At 38.2% G+C, this 14,220-nt stretch overlaps 1 protein-coding gene across 5 annotated transcripts in view; it reads left to right on the top strand.

Moving 5' to 3' along the window:
- Positions 1 to 14,220, top strand: part of LOC126426993 (uncharacterized) — a 229,065-nt gene that overhangs the window by 30,722 nt on the left and 184,123 nt on the right. For 4 of the 5 annotated variants that reach the window (XR_007576477.1, XR_007576478.1, XR_007576476.1 and 1 more), the window contains exons 2-3: positions 9,227 to 9,304; positions 12,246 to 12,310. The gene's annotated coding sequence lies outside the window, so the exon portion shown is untranslated. The remainder of the gene's footprint in view (positions 1 to 9,226; positions 9,305 to 12,245; positions 12,311 to 14,220) is intronic. The other variant, XR_007576475.1, reaches the window with a different exon arrangement.

Below are 14,220 nucleotides of genomic sequence, written 5' to 3'. Positions count from 1 at the left end.
ATTCGTCAAATGTGGGTCTTGGAGTGTGCCTTTTCCAAGTACGCAAGATAAATGGACAGCTTACCTTTTGTCCTATTGCGTTTGCTAGTCGTGTTTTGTCCAACTGTGAACGAATGTACACGACGACAGAATTAGAGGCTCTTGCGGTCGTCTGGGGATTTAAAAAATTTCATTATTATTTATATGGGTCGAAGACTATCGTATATTGCGATCACCAATCATTAACGTTTTTACAAACGTGTAAACTGTTACACCCCAGGCTGGCTAGATGGACGCTCGCTCTGCAACAATACCGGTTTAAGATCGTACATGTCTCAGGGCAGCAAAACATTATTGCTGATGCTCTATCAAGGTCACCGCAGGGTTTAACAAAAGAGATTGAAGTAAATAATTCCTCAGAATTCCCTGTATTGCTGCTGCAGGAAAATCCATTTAAGACGTACTACGTCAATTTGTGTGTGCATATGGCCCAGTTACAGAAAAAGGATGCTCAATGGGGAAGTGTCATTCAAAGGTTACAACAGCAACCTTCGGATCAGATGGCAAACTATTACAAGCTGGTAAATGGCGTATTATTTTTCCGCTGTGGAAGGCCAAACAAAGTCTGTTGGTGTGTTTGTATACCTGAGGCACAAATAGAGAAACTTGTATGGTTCACTCATTTAACCTGGGGACATTTCGGTGCAACAAAATGTGCAGACAAAATAAGTGGGTACTGTTATTTTCCCAACATAAAGCGCAGAGTGCATGAGGTCTTAAAGAGATGCATAATATGTCAAAAAACAAAGCCGGATTCAAAAGGGACTAAGCACCCATTATGCTCAATATTAGTACAAGAACCAAAAGAATTAATTTCATGCGATCTGTGTGGACCGTTACCTACTTCAAGAGGTGGTGTTAAATATGTGTTGGCATTTCTCGATGTGTGTACGAAATACGTAAAGCTATACCCGATAAAGGTGGCTACAGCCAAAGTAATTGTATTAAGATTGATAAGGGATTATCTTCCACATGTTGGTACACCTAGGGCGATCATAACAGACAATGCTAAATATATTCACGGGACTCCGATGGAAGCAGGCTTTGTCTCAAGTCGGTGTGAAACATATACTAACATCATTTTACCACCCACAAGGCAATTTGGTTGAGAGGATTTTTAGAGAATTCAATCGATTTATGAGGACGTATTGCCATAATAAGCAAACTGCGTGGGCAAATTATGTGGAAGAGTTTGAGGAGATATACAATAACATGCCCCACTCCTCAACTGGATATACACCTTGTGAATTGATGTTCGGAGCAAAAGAGGAAAACTTCTGGACTGACCATATCCCCAAAACTCAGGAAACTGAGATGCCTTGGGAAGAAAAAATAAGACAAGCTATCATAAATATGACGAAAAAGGCTGATCAAAGAAAACAACGATATGACAAATTAATCAAAAGGGTACAGACATACCATGTCGGAGAGAAGGTACTAGTTAAACGACATACCAAATCATCCGTAATAAAGAAAAGTATAAAGAAATGGGAGTTACTATATACTGGACCATACATTATCCTACAAATTCTGAATCTGGGGGCTTATCTGTTAGCATACCCGGGATCGAACAAAATAAAAGGGTTATTTTCTCATAACGACTTAAAAAAGTATAATGAAGATTAGAAGATAGGGAGGAATGGTGTTCCGAGTGACAGAAATGAACGCTCGTAAAAAACATAACAATAAACTGTGTGTGTAGTGATAGAAACCTTTAAATTGAAATAGTTAATCAGTGACATAGAGTATAGAAATAGTGACTAACTATTATTATCGAGTGTTGTAAAGAAGATAGTGGAGATAGGCTTCACCTGTGGTTTGGGTGAACATAGAACTTTAGCATTGCTAATGCCATCAAGAATGATTAAGGATCTAACTGACCTTCAAGAAGAATGAAATGTTTCCCGCAAATGATGCGGAATAATCAAAAGAGGTTCCGAGTGAATATTCATATATAATCTCATGTGAACGCTTACATGTGTAAACGTGTGAAGGGATGTGTTGTGGTAGTGAATCGTGAGTGAGGGTTAACGCCGCAAAGATAATTTCCCGCGCAAAACAGTTGACGTCGGCGCGAGAATTAAAATCGATATAGACGACACAGATATGCTTTGTAAGAGACTCGCACCAAACGCGAGGATAAACTGATTCATGTTGAACTCTAAAAGGAATAGGTGTTATAATTAGAAGTTAAGAGTTTTTAGTTTATTAATGGTAGATTAAAGAAAGTAATATTCATAGATTCAGTAGTAATTTAATGGTTCGTGTTCGTTTGGGAATTTTGTGTGAAAAATCCATTTCCATATATGAGCATGGATGAACACCGTATGAATCAGAGAGTAATTGAAAGAAGCGAATCCGCATTCCTCAATGCTAATAACTTTTACATTTCAGCACTCAAGTGAAGAAATATATGTATTTAGAATAAAAAGTTTTGAGTATAGCTAAATTATATGACTTGTCAAGGAAATATGGATGATGTCTTGGTATAAAATGAACTACACTTTCCATTATTCGATGATTTGAATCCAAAATCTATAGTAAGTTACATGAATCCTTTAAATTACGAAGAACAAATCAGTGATAGAAAATGTGTTAGAACTTTTGGACTTATAAGCACAAGTGGGGAGGCAAAGGCAAAAGGAGTATTCAAAAGGGAGTAAATCGGATGATGCTTTTGGCAACATCACCAGTTAATGGTTGAATTCCTTGAAGTACGTCGTAACAAAAAGGACCCATGAAGCCATAAGGATTTTGCTTTCAAAAAGGAGAATCTTGGACGGTGCAACCTAATTAATTCTCTTACAGGAAGAGTTTTCCTTTTGGTCATTGCTAATTCTTTTGGAATGAATGTTGCATGTGAATTCGAGTATCCCTGTTCCTTCTACTCTTCCCATTGTGGGCCGCGTAGAAGATCAACTACAGAGGGGGCCGCGTAGAAGACCGACTACAAATGTGGACGTCGGGGACATGCAAGACCCGGGGGAGTTTAGCACCGCAAGATATTGTACCAGGAGCAAGATTGTAAAACGAGAATTCACGTTATTGATTGTAAAACGTTTTTTTTGCTAGAGGCACAAACCACTCTTCTCCAAATCGTGATACAAATTGATCCCTGTCTTTCCTTTATAGATCTATTTCAAAATTATATTTTTTTTCTTCTATAGGCTTTCCTATCTTCTATGTACCGTAGGCTGGGGGTCTAGGCTTAAGAGGTTTTCCAAGGTTTCCCTGCTTAAGAAAGTTCCCGAATGGGTAGACCCTGACATCAGTTCATGAAAGATCATCTTCCTTGGTTGTGCACAGCAAATATATCACCTAGATGCACGTAAAAGCAATACAGCCACGGAACCGGTCTCTTCATTTCTTCTGTCTTCAACATTTCTTTTCTTCGTCTGTCTCAAATATAATATTTTTTTTCAGTCGGAGGACTGACAATCATCACTTTCGGGTTATCCACGCTAATAGATAGCTCGCGAAGTGTGTTCGGTGAATCAAAATTGAGCTCACAAACTTCGCTCGCTGCGAGGGGCATTGTAATCTCCCCACGGAAAATTACCCTCTACCACGCAATAATTAATAATGGTCAACCAAATCATCCACATGTATTTACGTTTGAAAAGTATCTGATCAGATTTTCTAGTAATATATGCGCCGACAGCTCGTCAACGCCAAGGTATTTTTCTAGTACGTTTATTCTTTGGAACAACAGAGGTACAGATATGTATGCTCCGTGGTTATTATAGAGAGAGAGAGGAACAGCTTCGGAAGTATCGGTTGGAAGATTGTCGGATTGCTAAAGGAGATTTATTTACTCTTCTTCGCGCTAAAGCGAGCTAGGAAAGTTTGTGCCGCTAGCGTGATAGATAAAGAGAAAGAAAAACCTGTAAAAGAAAATTACATGAGACTTGGAACCAACAGAAAACGGAACATGTACGGAAATGGATTCAATATACAATTTTCCTCAGAAATAAGGTTTGTGACCATTTTATTCTAGAGTGAATGACGAATGAGTTCTCTGTCTGAACCATTGATGATTGTCTGGGCCTTGTAATTAATTGGGAAGTTTCAGCTGTGACGAAGAGAGCCTGCAATCTCTGAGTTTCTTGAAATCGTCCAAAAAGGCTTCGCCCACATCTGAAATTATAGATCTGTCGTAAACTGAACGAATTGTTCAAATGATCGATTTTCCCAACTGAATGCAGCGCTTAATAATAATAACAAATGTAAAGATCTTTCCTAGCAAGCCAGCCACTGAATATTAAGACGAAGGGCTCCATCAGAGATTCTACTAGGCTGATTTCACGTAAATAATATATTTAAACTGTACACAGATAAAGGACAGAGGGAGAGAGAGAGAGAGAGAGAGAGAGAGAGAGAGAGAGAGAGAATCCTCCATTAGCATAATTGTTTCTCTGTCTTTTCACGGATCAGCCTAACTAGAAAACACGAAGCCCTGACTTTATTGTACCGATTTATGTGTGAGAGGGAAAGAGCAATAAAGGCGACAGATACACTTCCGTACAGACAAAACATTACACCAAGTTAGCGGCAAGCTGCATTCACATAGACTTTCATCATTTACAAAAGCAGAGTAGAATTCATTATACTGTGACTGAAAGAGTCCAAAATAAATAACTCTTAAATATTCTTTTGTGACCAGGCTCCTCTGTTTCCACATTAAATACGTAACTCGAGACAATTTTGTGCAGGTATGGTTGATGTGTGTTTCCCACATTAACTTAGTCTACATGAATTCCTAGAATTTTAACTGCTTTCACCTATACCTCTTTTGACAATCCCTGTGTAATCTGTTGGTTTTTATAAGGATTGCAAAGCAGTGTATTTGGTGAGAACCAATTTAGTGCTGCTTCCATGTCATCTTGCATCATATCTTGCAGAACTGATATGTTCTCATGCCGAGCAAGCAAAGTTGTGGCGTCAGCATAACCAAATAACAAAAGTGAGGATACAATGAGGTAAATCATTGACTGCAGTTATAAAAAAGAAGGGCTTAAGGACAGAACCTTGTGGGACTCCTGTCTTAACTTCTAGCAACTGTGGGTCTCTGTTTCTGACATAGGCAAACTGCTTCCAATTTTTAGGTATGATTCAATTACTGCCAATGCAGAATCTTGTATGCCATAGAATTTGAGTTTAGCACTTAAGATATCGTGAGAAATCCAGTCTAATGCCTTACTTAAATCACATAAAAGAAGTGAGGCTTTATTTTTATTCTCAAAGGTTGTTATTACTTCATTCACAATTGAAAGAACAGCAGTGGTGGTATTTTTTCCCTTGCGGAAGCCAAATTGACTATTAGGGAGTAAGTTATGCGACTCAAAGTAGTGGTTCAGTTGGTTATAAATAAGAGATTCAAGTATTTTCAAGAAAATGGGAACTATTGAAACTGGTCGGTAATTTTTGAGATCATTTTTGTCCCCTTTTTTATACACTGGGATAACTTTCGATATTTTTAGAGTTGTAGGATGGACTCCAAACTTTCGACACCTATTAAACAGAAAGGCCAATGGTTCACTAATTATATGCACTGTTTTTTTAATTATGTAATTGGACAACCAAGAGCAGTCCATGCTCTTGGAGTTTGAGAACTTTGCCACTACCTTTGTAATCTCAGTGGGTGCGATTGTCCTCCATGTAAATGTATTGTTTGCAGGTTGTTGTTGCTTAAGTAGATGACTTGCATTGGTGGTTGTTGTTTCAATTTTGTTCCTAATATAACTTACAGTCCATGAAAATATGATTAACTTTATCCGGGTCAAGAGCTACGCGATGTTCATCATTCCTGCAATGCTCTTGTGCAACAGCATTCCATGCAGCTTTGCACTTATTAGGAGCCCCTTCAATGTATCTTTTGTATGGTGTTCTTTTTGCCATTCTAAGCTTAGTTCTATAGGTTCTCTTACATTCAAGATATGCTTTGTACAAATCCTCTTTCTGCTCCGTTCCATCTTTATGAGAATTTTTATACAAGTGGTACAATGATAACATATTTTCCCTCATATTGGTAAGTTTATCTGTGTACCACTTAATGTTTTTCTTTATAGGTTGGCTTTTAAGATTGATTTTTATAAGAGGAGAACAAGAATACCACAAATCTAAATAATTTTTAATGAAGCTCTTAAAAGCAGTTTCAGTTTTATTTATTCCCACTTGACAGTTATATATACAGTCCCACTTAATATATCCGAGTTTCTGAATGAACTGGTTTACTACTTCTTCCTTCTGCCCTCTAACCCACATTACCTTTTCCTTAGCATTGGCACCTGTGTTTGGGGAATACGTTCAAATTCACTGCATTTGTGTTGATGCTTCGTACCGTAGATTCGACAGTTGTGCCTGTTCACTTTCACAGTACTGTGAAAAGTTACTTGGTTGCTAAAAATGAAGTGTTCAACAATGCCATACCCACCCCATTCACTTGTTACAACTGTGAATAAATCTCAGAATGCTTGTCTTTGTCGTTGCCATTGAGGTTCTGCACTAGCTCCAATTTTAATGGTTTCATAGACAGCTTCTGTAGCAGGACTTTCCACACTGTCATTGGAGTCATTTCCAGTTCACAGGGTGCACGATGCGCTGATTTCCTAGGATTCCTTATGAATATCTCTTGTAAGTGCTCCACATTCACTGCACTCACACTAGGATGTCCGCTTCTCGTCATCAGGCACAAGTTACCTGTCATAACGAATTTGTTGTGCCGGTGGTACATGGCCTTTCTTGTTGTTGGCTTCTTACCATACTTGGTTCTAAACATAGGGGAAAAAAAAAACTTTCAGTGTTTCTCTTCGAAATGACATATGTGTGATATCTGTACAGTGTTTGGTTTCTGTGCAATAAATAATTGAAACTGTTCCTAGACTTTATGTACACCCTGTATTTTGCAATCTCCTATGTTGGCAAACATATAAGTGTTATATCAAATATTGATAGAAACTGCTTACCAAGCATCAAGGAAGACATTAACACAGACGAGGAAAACCTAGTCAAGGAAAACATAATTTTTTTTTTGAAACTGGGGTTATATTAATCTGCCAAAAGAGAAGAAAGTAGCAATATTATGAAAAGGAAAGTTACCACTCACTACAAAGCAGAGATGCTCAGTCATAGATAGCCACAACTAAAAGCCTGTCACAAACAAGAAGGTTTGGCCAGTAAGGCCTTACTGGCCGGAAGCTTCTTATTTGTGACAGTCTTTCTGTTGTGCCTATCTGTGACTCAGCCATACGGCGAGTGGTGACTTTTATTTCCATAATATTGTTATATTCCATCCTGGATTTTCCTTATTTGAAAAGAGAAGAGAGGTTGGATGAAACAATGCATACTGAGATTAAATAGAAAAAGTTCTCAAGAGTTCCTGGAGCAAGGAGGAGGTGAACAACTCAGTAAGAGCACTTGTTTTTCCTTTCATTCTTTCCATTTAATTTCAGTTACTATTCCTACTTCTGTACTTTCTTCATTGGAAAGAACCTGAAAAATGGCGCTGTTATACTTCACTGTGTATGCCTGTATCTACAGCTGCTTGGTAAATAAAAATTATATCTAATGTTATATGACTGCAATTCTGTATGGGGTGTAATTTTTGCTAGCAGAAAAATATATAATTCCAGTGATACACTATGGCCGACCACTACTTATATTTAGGAGGTGAAATTGCCAGTGCTGCTGATTGTCACACACAAAATGAGGGGGAATGAGGAAGGGAGATATCTCATAACTTTGTTTGTTCCCCAAGGAGGAAAGATTAATAGCTTGGGGATGATTGGAAGAGGTCCCTCAGACATCAGGAAACTAATGAATTCGAATATATATATATATATATATAGTCACCCCATACACTTACAAGTGTCCATCAGCAGTACTTGAAATTCCACCTTCTAAAGGTAAGTACTGCCCACCCCATCTGTCTCTTTGTAATTTTATACACAGTTCAGTCACATTAATGTGAGCGCTGCCTATGTTTTACATCAACATGCAGTAACCGCTCACAGACGGCAGATGCCAGCATTAGCATTGGAGTATATATAAAGTGGGTCGAAGGGTGATGCAGAAAAGAGTGCAGATGTTATCATAATGCTGAAACAGAGCTATTTATCGGACATCATTGGTTTTTGGGCCAAGTGTAGAAGCATTTCCAAAAAGGCTAAGATTGTAAACTGTTTACATGCCACCATGGTGAAAGTATACTGTGCATGGCGAATTAGTGCCATCCAAAACCGTCATGCAGGCAACTGTGGTGCAAAGATATGTGTGGGTGAATGAATATGCAACTGTTGAGCAACTGACCGGCCAGATGAACCAAGGGGCTACCAACCGTGTCTCCTCAATGACCGTTCAACAAATGTTGATGCATATGGGCCTCTGCAACAATGGTGTGGTTCATGCACGTATTCTGGCTGCTGTCCATCATCGAGAAAGGCAGGAATTTGCATGCCACTGAGTGGCAAAAGATGGCCTTTTCAAATGAATCGTGTTTTATGCTCCATCAGACAGACGGCTTTTGGCATGTATGGCACTGCAACAATTGTTGAAGGGTTCAGGCCGGTGGAAGGGGTTTATGGTGTTGCGAATATTTTTGTGGTCTCCCCTGGGTGATTTCACATTCTGGAAGGCACAGTCGTTCAACACAAGTAAGCATCAATCCTTGGGGACCACATCCACTCATACGTGCAATTTATTTTCCCTTGGCAAGATAGCGTCTACCAGCAGAACAATGGAGTATGTCACACACTTCGTAGTGTAAGTGTGTGGTACCACGAGCACCAGAGGGAGTTCACTGTGCTCATGCTCCCCTGCCTCCCCCTACCCCCTCCCTGCCCCCTCCTCTATCCTAATGCTGAATTCAAAACCCGGTTGAGAATATGTGGTGACTACTTTGATAGTGTTTTTGCCACGAATCTTTGGCCCTCGGCTGTGAAACATAGCACACTTGGCCACGATAGTGGATCTGGAGTGGGTCCACATCCCTGCTGGTACCTTCTGGAACCTCACTGACACTCTCCATGCATGTCCTCACTGTGAAAGATGGCTATTTGGGCTTTTGACAGGTGGTTACAAGTAGTTTTGGACCAAGCAGCTTCCTCAAGTTAATTTTACTATAGATAGAATACTTGGGCAAATTCCTGTGGTTTTGTTCACAACAATTTTCTTTCTTGTTTTGTTCTAGTGGCAGATTGAAGGATTTGTTGAGAAGTACAAGAAAATGAAAGACAGGGCAGCTCTTTTGAAAGGCAGTTTACATAAGGTAAGGTGGCATAAACCATCTTTTTAAACACAAGAACATGATAATGAAAACCTATCACCATTATGCATTACAGTGTGCTATTATACTCCGAAATATACAAGGTACATCCAAAAAGTTCGATGAATGGTCTCAGAAAATAAAGAAAATGAGAGTTACAAAGTAATCACCATTAGCTACAACACATTTGTGACACTAATTGTAAAGCTATTGAAAACTGTTCATAAACACTTCTTGTGGAATAGTTTTAAGTAACGTGTTCATTCGTTGTTGGATTTATCACATCATTACAGGAGGTGAGACCGGGTGCTACCAGTACGATCCAGAGACTGAACGACAGACATTTCCCTCACCTCCCTCAGATAGAAATTCATGATAGATCAAGACTTTGCTTTTGAAAAAAGCAATCGACATCCTTTAATCTTGGATTTTGACGGAAGACTCTTTTTGGGAGGTGGGGAAGACAACAAACATTGTGCCACGGACTGTCACTCTGTCTCAGGATCTTATTGGTAGCACCAGGCCTCATCACCTGCTATGCCACAGATATGCAACGGTGTGTGACCACAGTGCTTTGAGCGATTGCACAAGAAAATTTGTTGACAGTTTCCAACAGCTCTACAACTGATGTCAGAAGTGTGTTGTAGCTAACAGTGGTTACTTTGAAGGCCAAGACTTATTTGGTACACCTCTTCTTGTTTGTCTTTTCTGTACAGATCTTTTTGTTTTCGTATAACTGCTGCAATCTACATCCATTTGGCTCTGCATGCTGTTGTCAAAAATTGTTCTTCCTTTATAATGTTACCCCTGCCCCCTCCCCTCCAACTTCCCTCCATTACAAAATTGAAATGTTTTTCTGGTGACCTCCTCCTCAGTATTCACCAACTGAGAAATCCAAAAGGGAAAGAATTTCTCCTCCAGAATATTATCCCCAAGGGGATGCCATTATAAAGCTGTATAGTATAGGTGGATAATAGTGATGTGTTGTGTTGATTGTAGCAAAATTGGGAGTTGCACATGCTCCTAATTTAGAAAATTAAAAGTATGTGCTCTGAAACACTTGCCATCAGAATAATTCCTAATATGAATGAAATATTTTCATTTACTTGTGGATTTGTGAATGTTTTCTAAGGCAGTTAATGGGCAATGAAAAATGTCTACACCCAAAATGAGATTATTAAAGAGTTACATGTGTCTCGTCACCCGAGGAATCTCCTGTCTTACCCTTTTTAAGAAAGTGGGGACATTGACCACAACCAAGCATTCTCTCTCTCCAATCATAACTTTCTCACAATCAAATGTACCTCAACCATAATATAAGAAGAAAATGTGACCCACATTATGATCTGATGAATTTTTCTGTAGTACAGAAGTGTGTGAAATAGAACTAGCACTGAAATCTTTTAACTTGCTTGGAAGTAATAAAGATTCCTAAGAGATAATAACGTGTTATTTGAAAGTAAGAAGAAGAAAATTTTGTGTAATAATTGTATTATTGTCTTACTTAATTTTTAAGGCAGAAAAATTTGGAATGTAGTCTGATTTGTTCAAGTTATGTCTTCCTGGTTTTGTTTTTACATGATTAATAATGCATTCTATGTTATATAATTCATAGAAAAGTTCTTTAAATTTGAGAAATCCAATACAATGTTTATGTAATCAGTGAGCAGTGTTATATGATTTGTAATAAAGTCTAATTTTATATTTATTTTTGATTGACGTTTATGTAATACTAAATTAAATTTTTTGAGAGAGTCCACCTCCGGATACACAAAAGAGATATGTGACGGCGCACGAGCGCGCGTGCACCCCGCCCCCCCTCACACACACACACACACACACACACACACACACACACACACACGCACCACAAAAGCAACTATCACCTCCGCATGCTAAGACTGATATGTTTATTTCTGGATCTTCAAACTAATCTCACCACTTCTCTTCACCATCATTGTATTTTCCTGCTCCTGCCTGCACCAGACATATAGTCTCACATATTCAGTGGCATAAGTTGCAAGATCCCTTGCCTTTTGATATGCTGAACTGTAAAGTGTCACACAGCATAACAGGAAAGGAGAGACGTACTATATGTTTACAACTATATGTCTACACCATAAAACAAGGAAGGAAAAGAGCAATTCACAAGAATCACAGCCAGTAAAAACATTGCTCCTGATGTGCACATTTTTGTATGACATGATGTCGAGTTGTAAATGGATTTAGTAACTGATCTGCAATTTTATTTGTCCCTCCTACAGCATTTTAAGCTTTTCACAACTGACACTTGCATTTCTACACGCGTGTCAAAGTAGTATTAGTGAATGGAGATAATACAAACAAGAGTTGAGATGCCACAGTTCGAATGTATTAGACTTTTCTGAGGGATGTTCAGTGAGTCACTGAGGAGCTGAAAATTGCATCTCCAGACAGGGATAAGACAAAAACTGAAAGCATATTTGTTTCTCAGTATTAACATGATTTTATGTCTATATGAGAAATAAGTTGTGTATTAAGGTAGTCTTTCTAGCTGCACTAAGATCCATATAATTTTTCCTATTGTTTCCAACTGTCAAACATTTAAGTAAAACAAAAACCACTAACCATTTGGTCTAGTAATAACAGCATTTCTGTGTTGATGGGCTGGACTAGTGTGATCCTGTTTTACACCCTTTATTACGAAGTACTAGATGCCACTGAGGCCAACCATTCTCGTACCGGCTGTGTGACAGAGTTCACCCATTGGCCCTGCCAGGTGCCAGGAAAGTGACTACTGTTTGGTGGGCGTAACACTGATCGTTTTCTTGAGAGGTGAAGATTTCATTCTTTTTGTCACCTCTTCTAGTTTCAAAACTGTGGTAGACATAACAATTAAAATGTTATTTTAAATGTAAGATGAATATAAGCTAGCTGTCACGTCATTCCTGCTTTCTGTTTATAGTCCCCGTACATTAATACCAACAACTAAAAATGTTGACAGTGAATAGTGAACCTTTACTGCTGCAGGTAAGTGATAAAAAAATTAAAGTTTTTATCAAAATAATTAATGATAATTATATGATAGAATGTTCAGATGTAATACAAACACGTATCATGATCTGAAGCAACAACTCAGAGCACAGTTTGTGAACAGTTAACAATATAGATCAACAAAGGCAAAAGTCAGTTGTTCATGTCCTGTCCTTATCATTCTTATGTTACAGTTCCACATATTGCTCACTGTGTGTATGCTACTATAAAGAAAAATGCATTTATGACCTTAATGTGCTGAATTGAAAGCAAATACTACAAAGATATTATTGTGATCATGTATTATTTAGAATCTTGAAAAAATCTGATTAGAAAGAAAAGAAACAGAACTGTGTAGCACAAAAAGAATTGCTTGAAGCCATCTACTCACAAATGGCTAGAGACTTTCATTTCCTATTTTTTGATAATGACACAGAAACTAAATTTTGTTTGTGACACAGTTTCCAGTTGCTGTGACAACCATCCGTGGACATTGCTTAGCTGCAACTTTGTATTCTGCATTTGCTCTCTCATTGACAGAAGATCGCACTATTAGTGAACACCAATTCTGTGGAAAGTTGTCCTGTAATGTATGCCAAAATAAATACTATAATTGATTTTGAGTATTTATTCCTTGAAGTCAAATTGATGACCACTCTCAGATCTTTGATAAATGTTTATTACTGGTAAAAATAACCCACAGTCTGAAACGGTAGTGTGACAGTGTTGATGTAAACACAGAGCATTTCATCAGATGAAGAGTGACATATTAACATAACCACAGTATTCCTGGTGCTTACAGTTTGATACATCCAGTTTCCAGGAATGTAACCCATGTACACTGTCTTTCATAATGTTGACACAATTACACAACCCATATGCTGCCTACTGAATGTTTCCAAAAAGTTAAAGATAATGCATGTCACTGCAAAGGCTGTAGAAAAAGAAAAGAAAGATGTTAATGAAGATGTTAGGTGGACTGACTTTTGATAATATGAATGCAGATAGGTTAATCATGTGAGAGATTGCCACTGACTGACTACTTTGGATAGGATTGGTCTTATAAAGGGTGGTGTAAGGATTTTTGCTGCTTTCGGAATCTTGTAATTATTTGAAAATGACTAGGTTAAGTTTTACTACTTTGGATGGTCACTCAGACCAAAATTGGGTTTATGAAATATGTTGTGGATTATTACATTAGAAAAATGGATGCAACCACTTTATTCATCCATGTTAGGAACACCCCAGCTAAAAGTTTGACAGTCATATTTAAATGTATAATGCCTTATGTTAATTTTATTAAGTTTTTAATTACTTACTTTACATATTAATAAAGGATGCCATTCAGTCCACAAAAATAATGTCTATGATAATACACAGGTGAACTTCAGAAGTAAACAGATATTATGACACAAAAGATAATACAAGGTGTGGCTAGAAAAAAACCGGACTAGTACTGGTGAAACAATAAAACGAATGCAATAAGGCTGAAAGTCGCGTGGCCTGTCACGTGACTCTCGCTCCGCCTACTGCTCGAGTTTCATCTGCCTCCTGCACTCAGTCTGCCCGTGGCATCTGTTTTAAGTAGTTGACGTTTTGTCTGTGCGTCGGAAAATGTTGAGTGTACAGAAAGAACAGCGTGTTAACATCAAATTTTGTTTCAAACTAGGAAAATCTGCAAGTGAAACGTTTGTAATGTTACAACAAGTGTACAGCGATGGTTGTTTATCGCGAACACAAGTGTTTGAGTGGTTTAAACGATTTAAAGATGGCCGCGAAGACACCAGTGATGACACTCGCACTGGCAGACCATTGTCAGCAAAAACTGATGCAAACATCGAAAAAAATCGGTAAATTTGTTCGACAAGACAACAAGTCAACTCCTGTTAACTCAGACACTGCTCTGA

Source organism: Schistocerca serialis, chromosome 11, assembly GCF_023864345.2.
Source record: "Schistocerca serialis cubense isolate TAMUIC-IGC-003099 chromosome 11, iqSchSeri2.2, whole genome shotgun sequence".
Classification (NCBI taxonomy): Eukaryota; Metazoa; Arthropoda; class Insecta; order Orthoptera; family Acrididae; genus Schistocerca; species Schistocerca serialis.
This window is presented reverse-complemented; position numbering and strand designations above follow the sequence as displayed.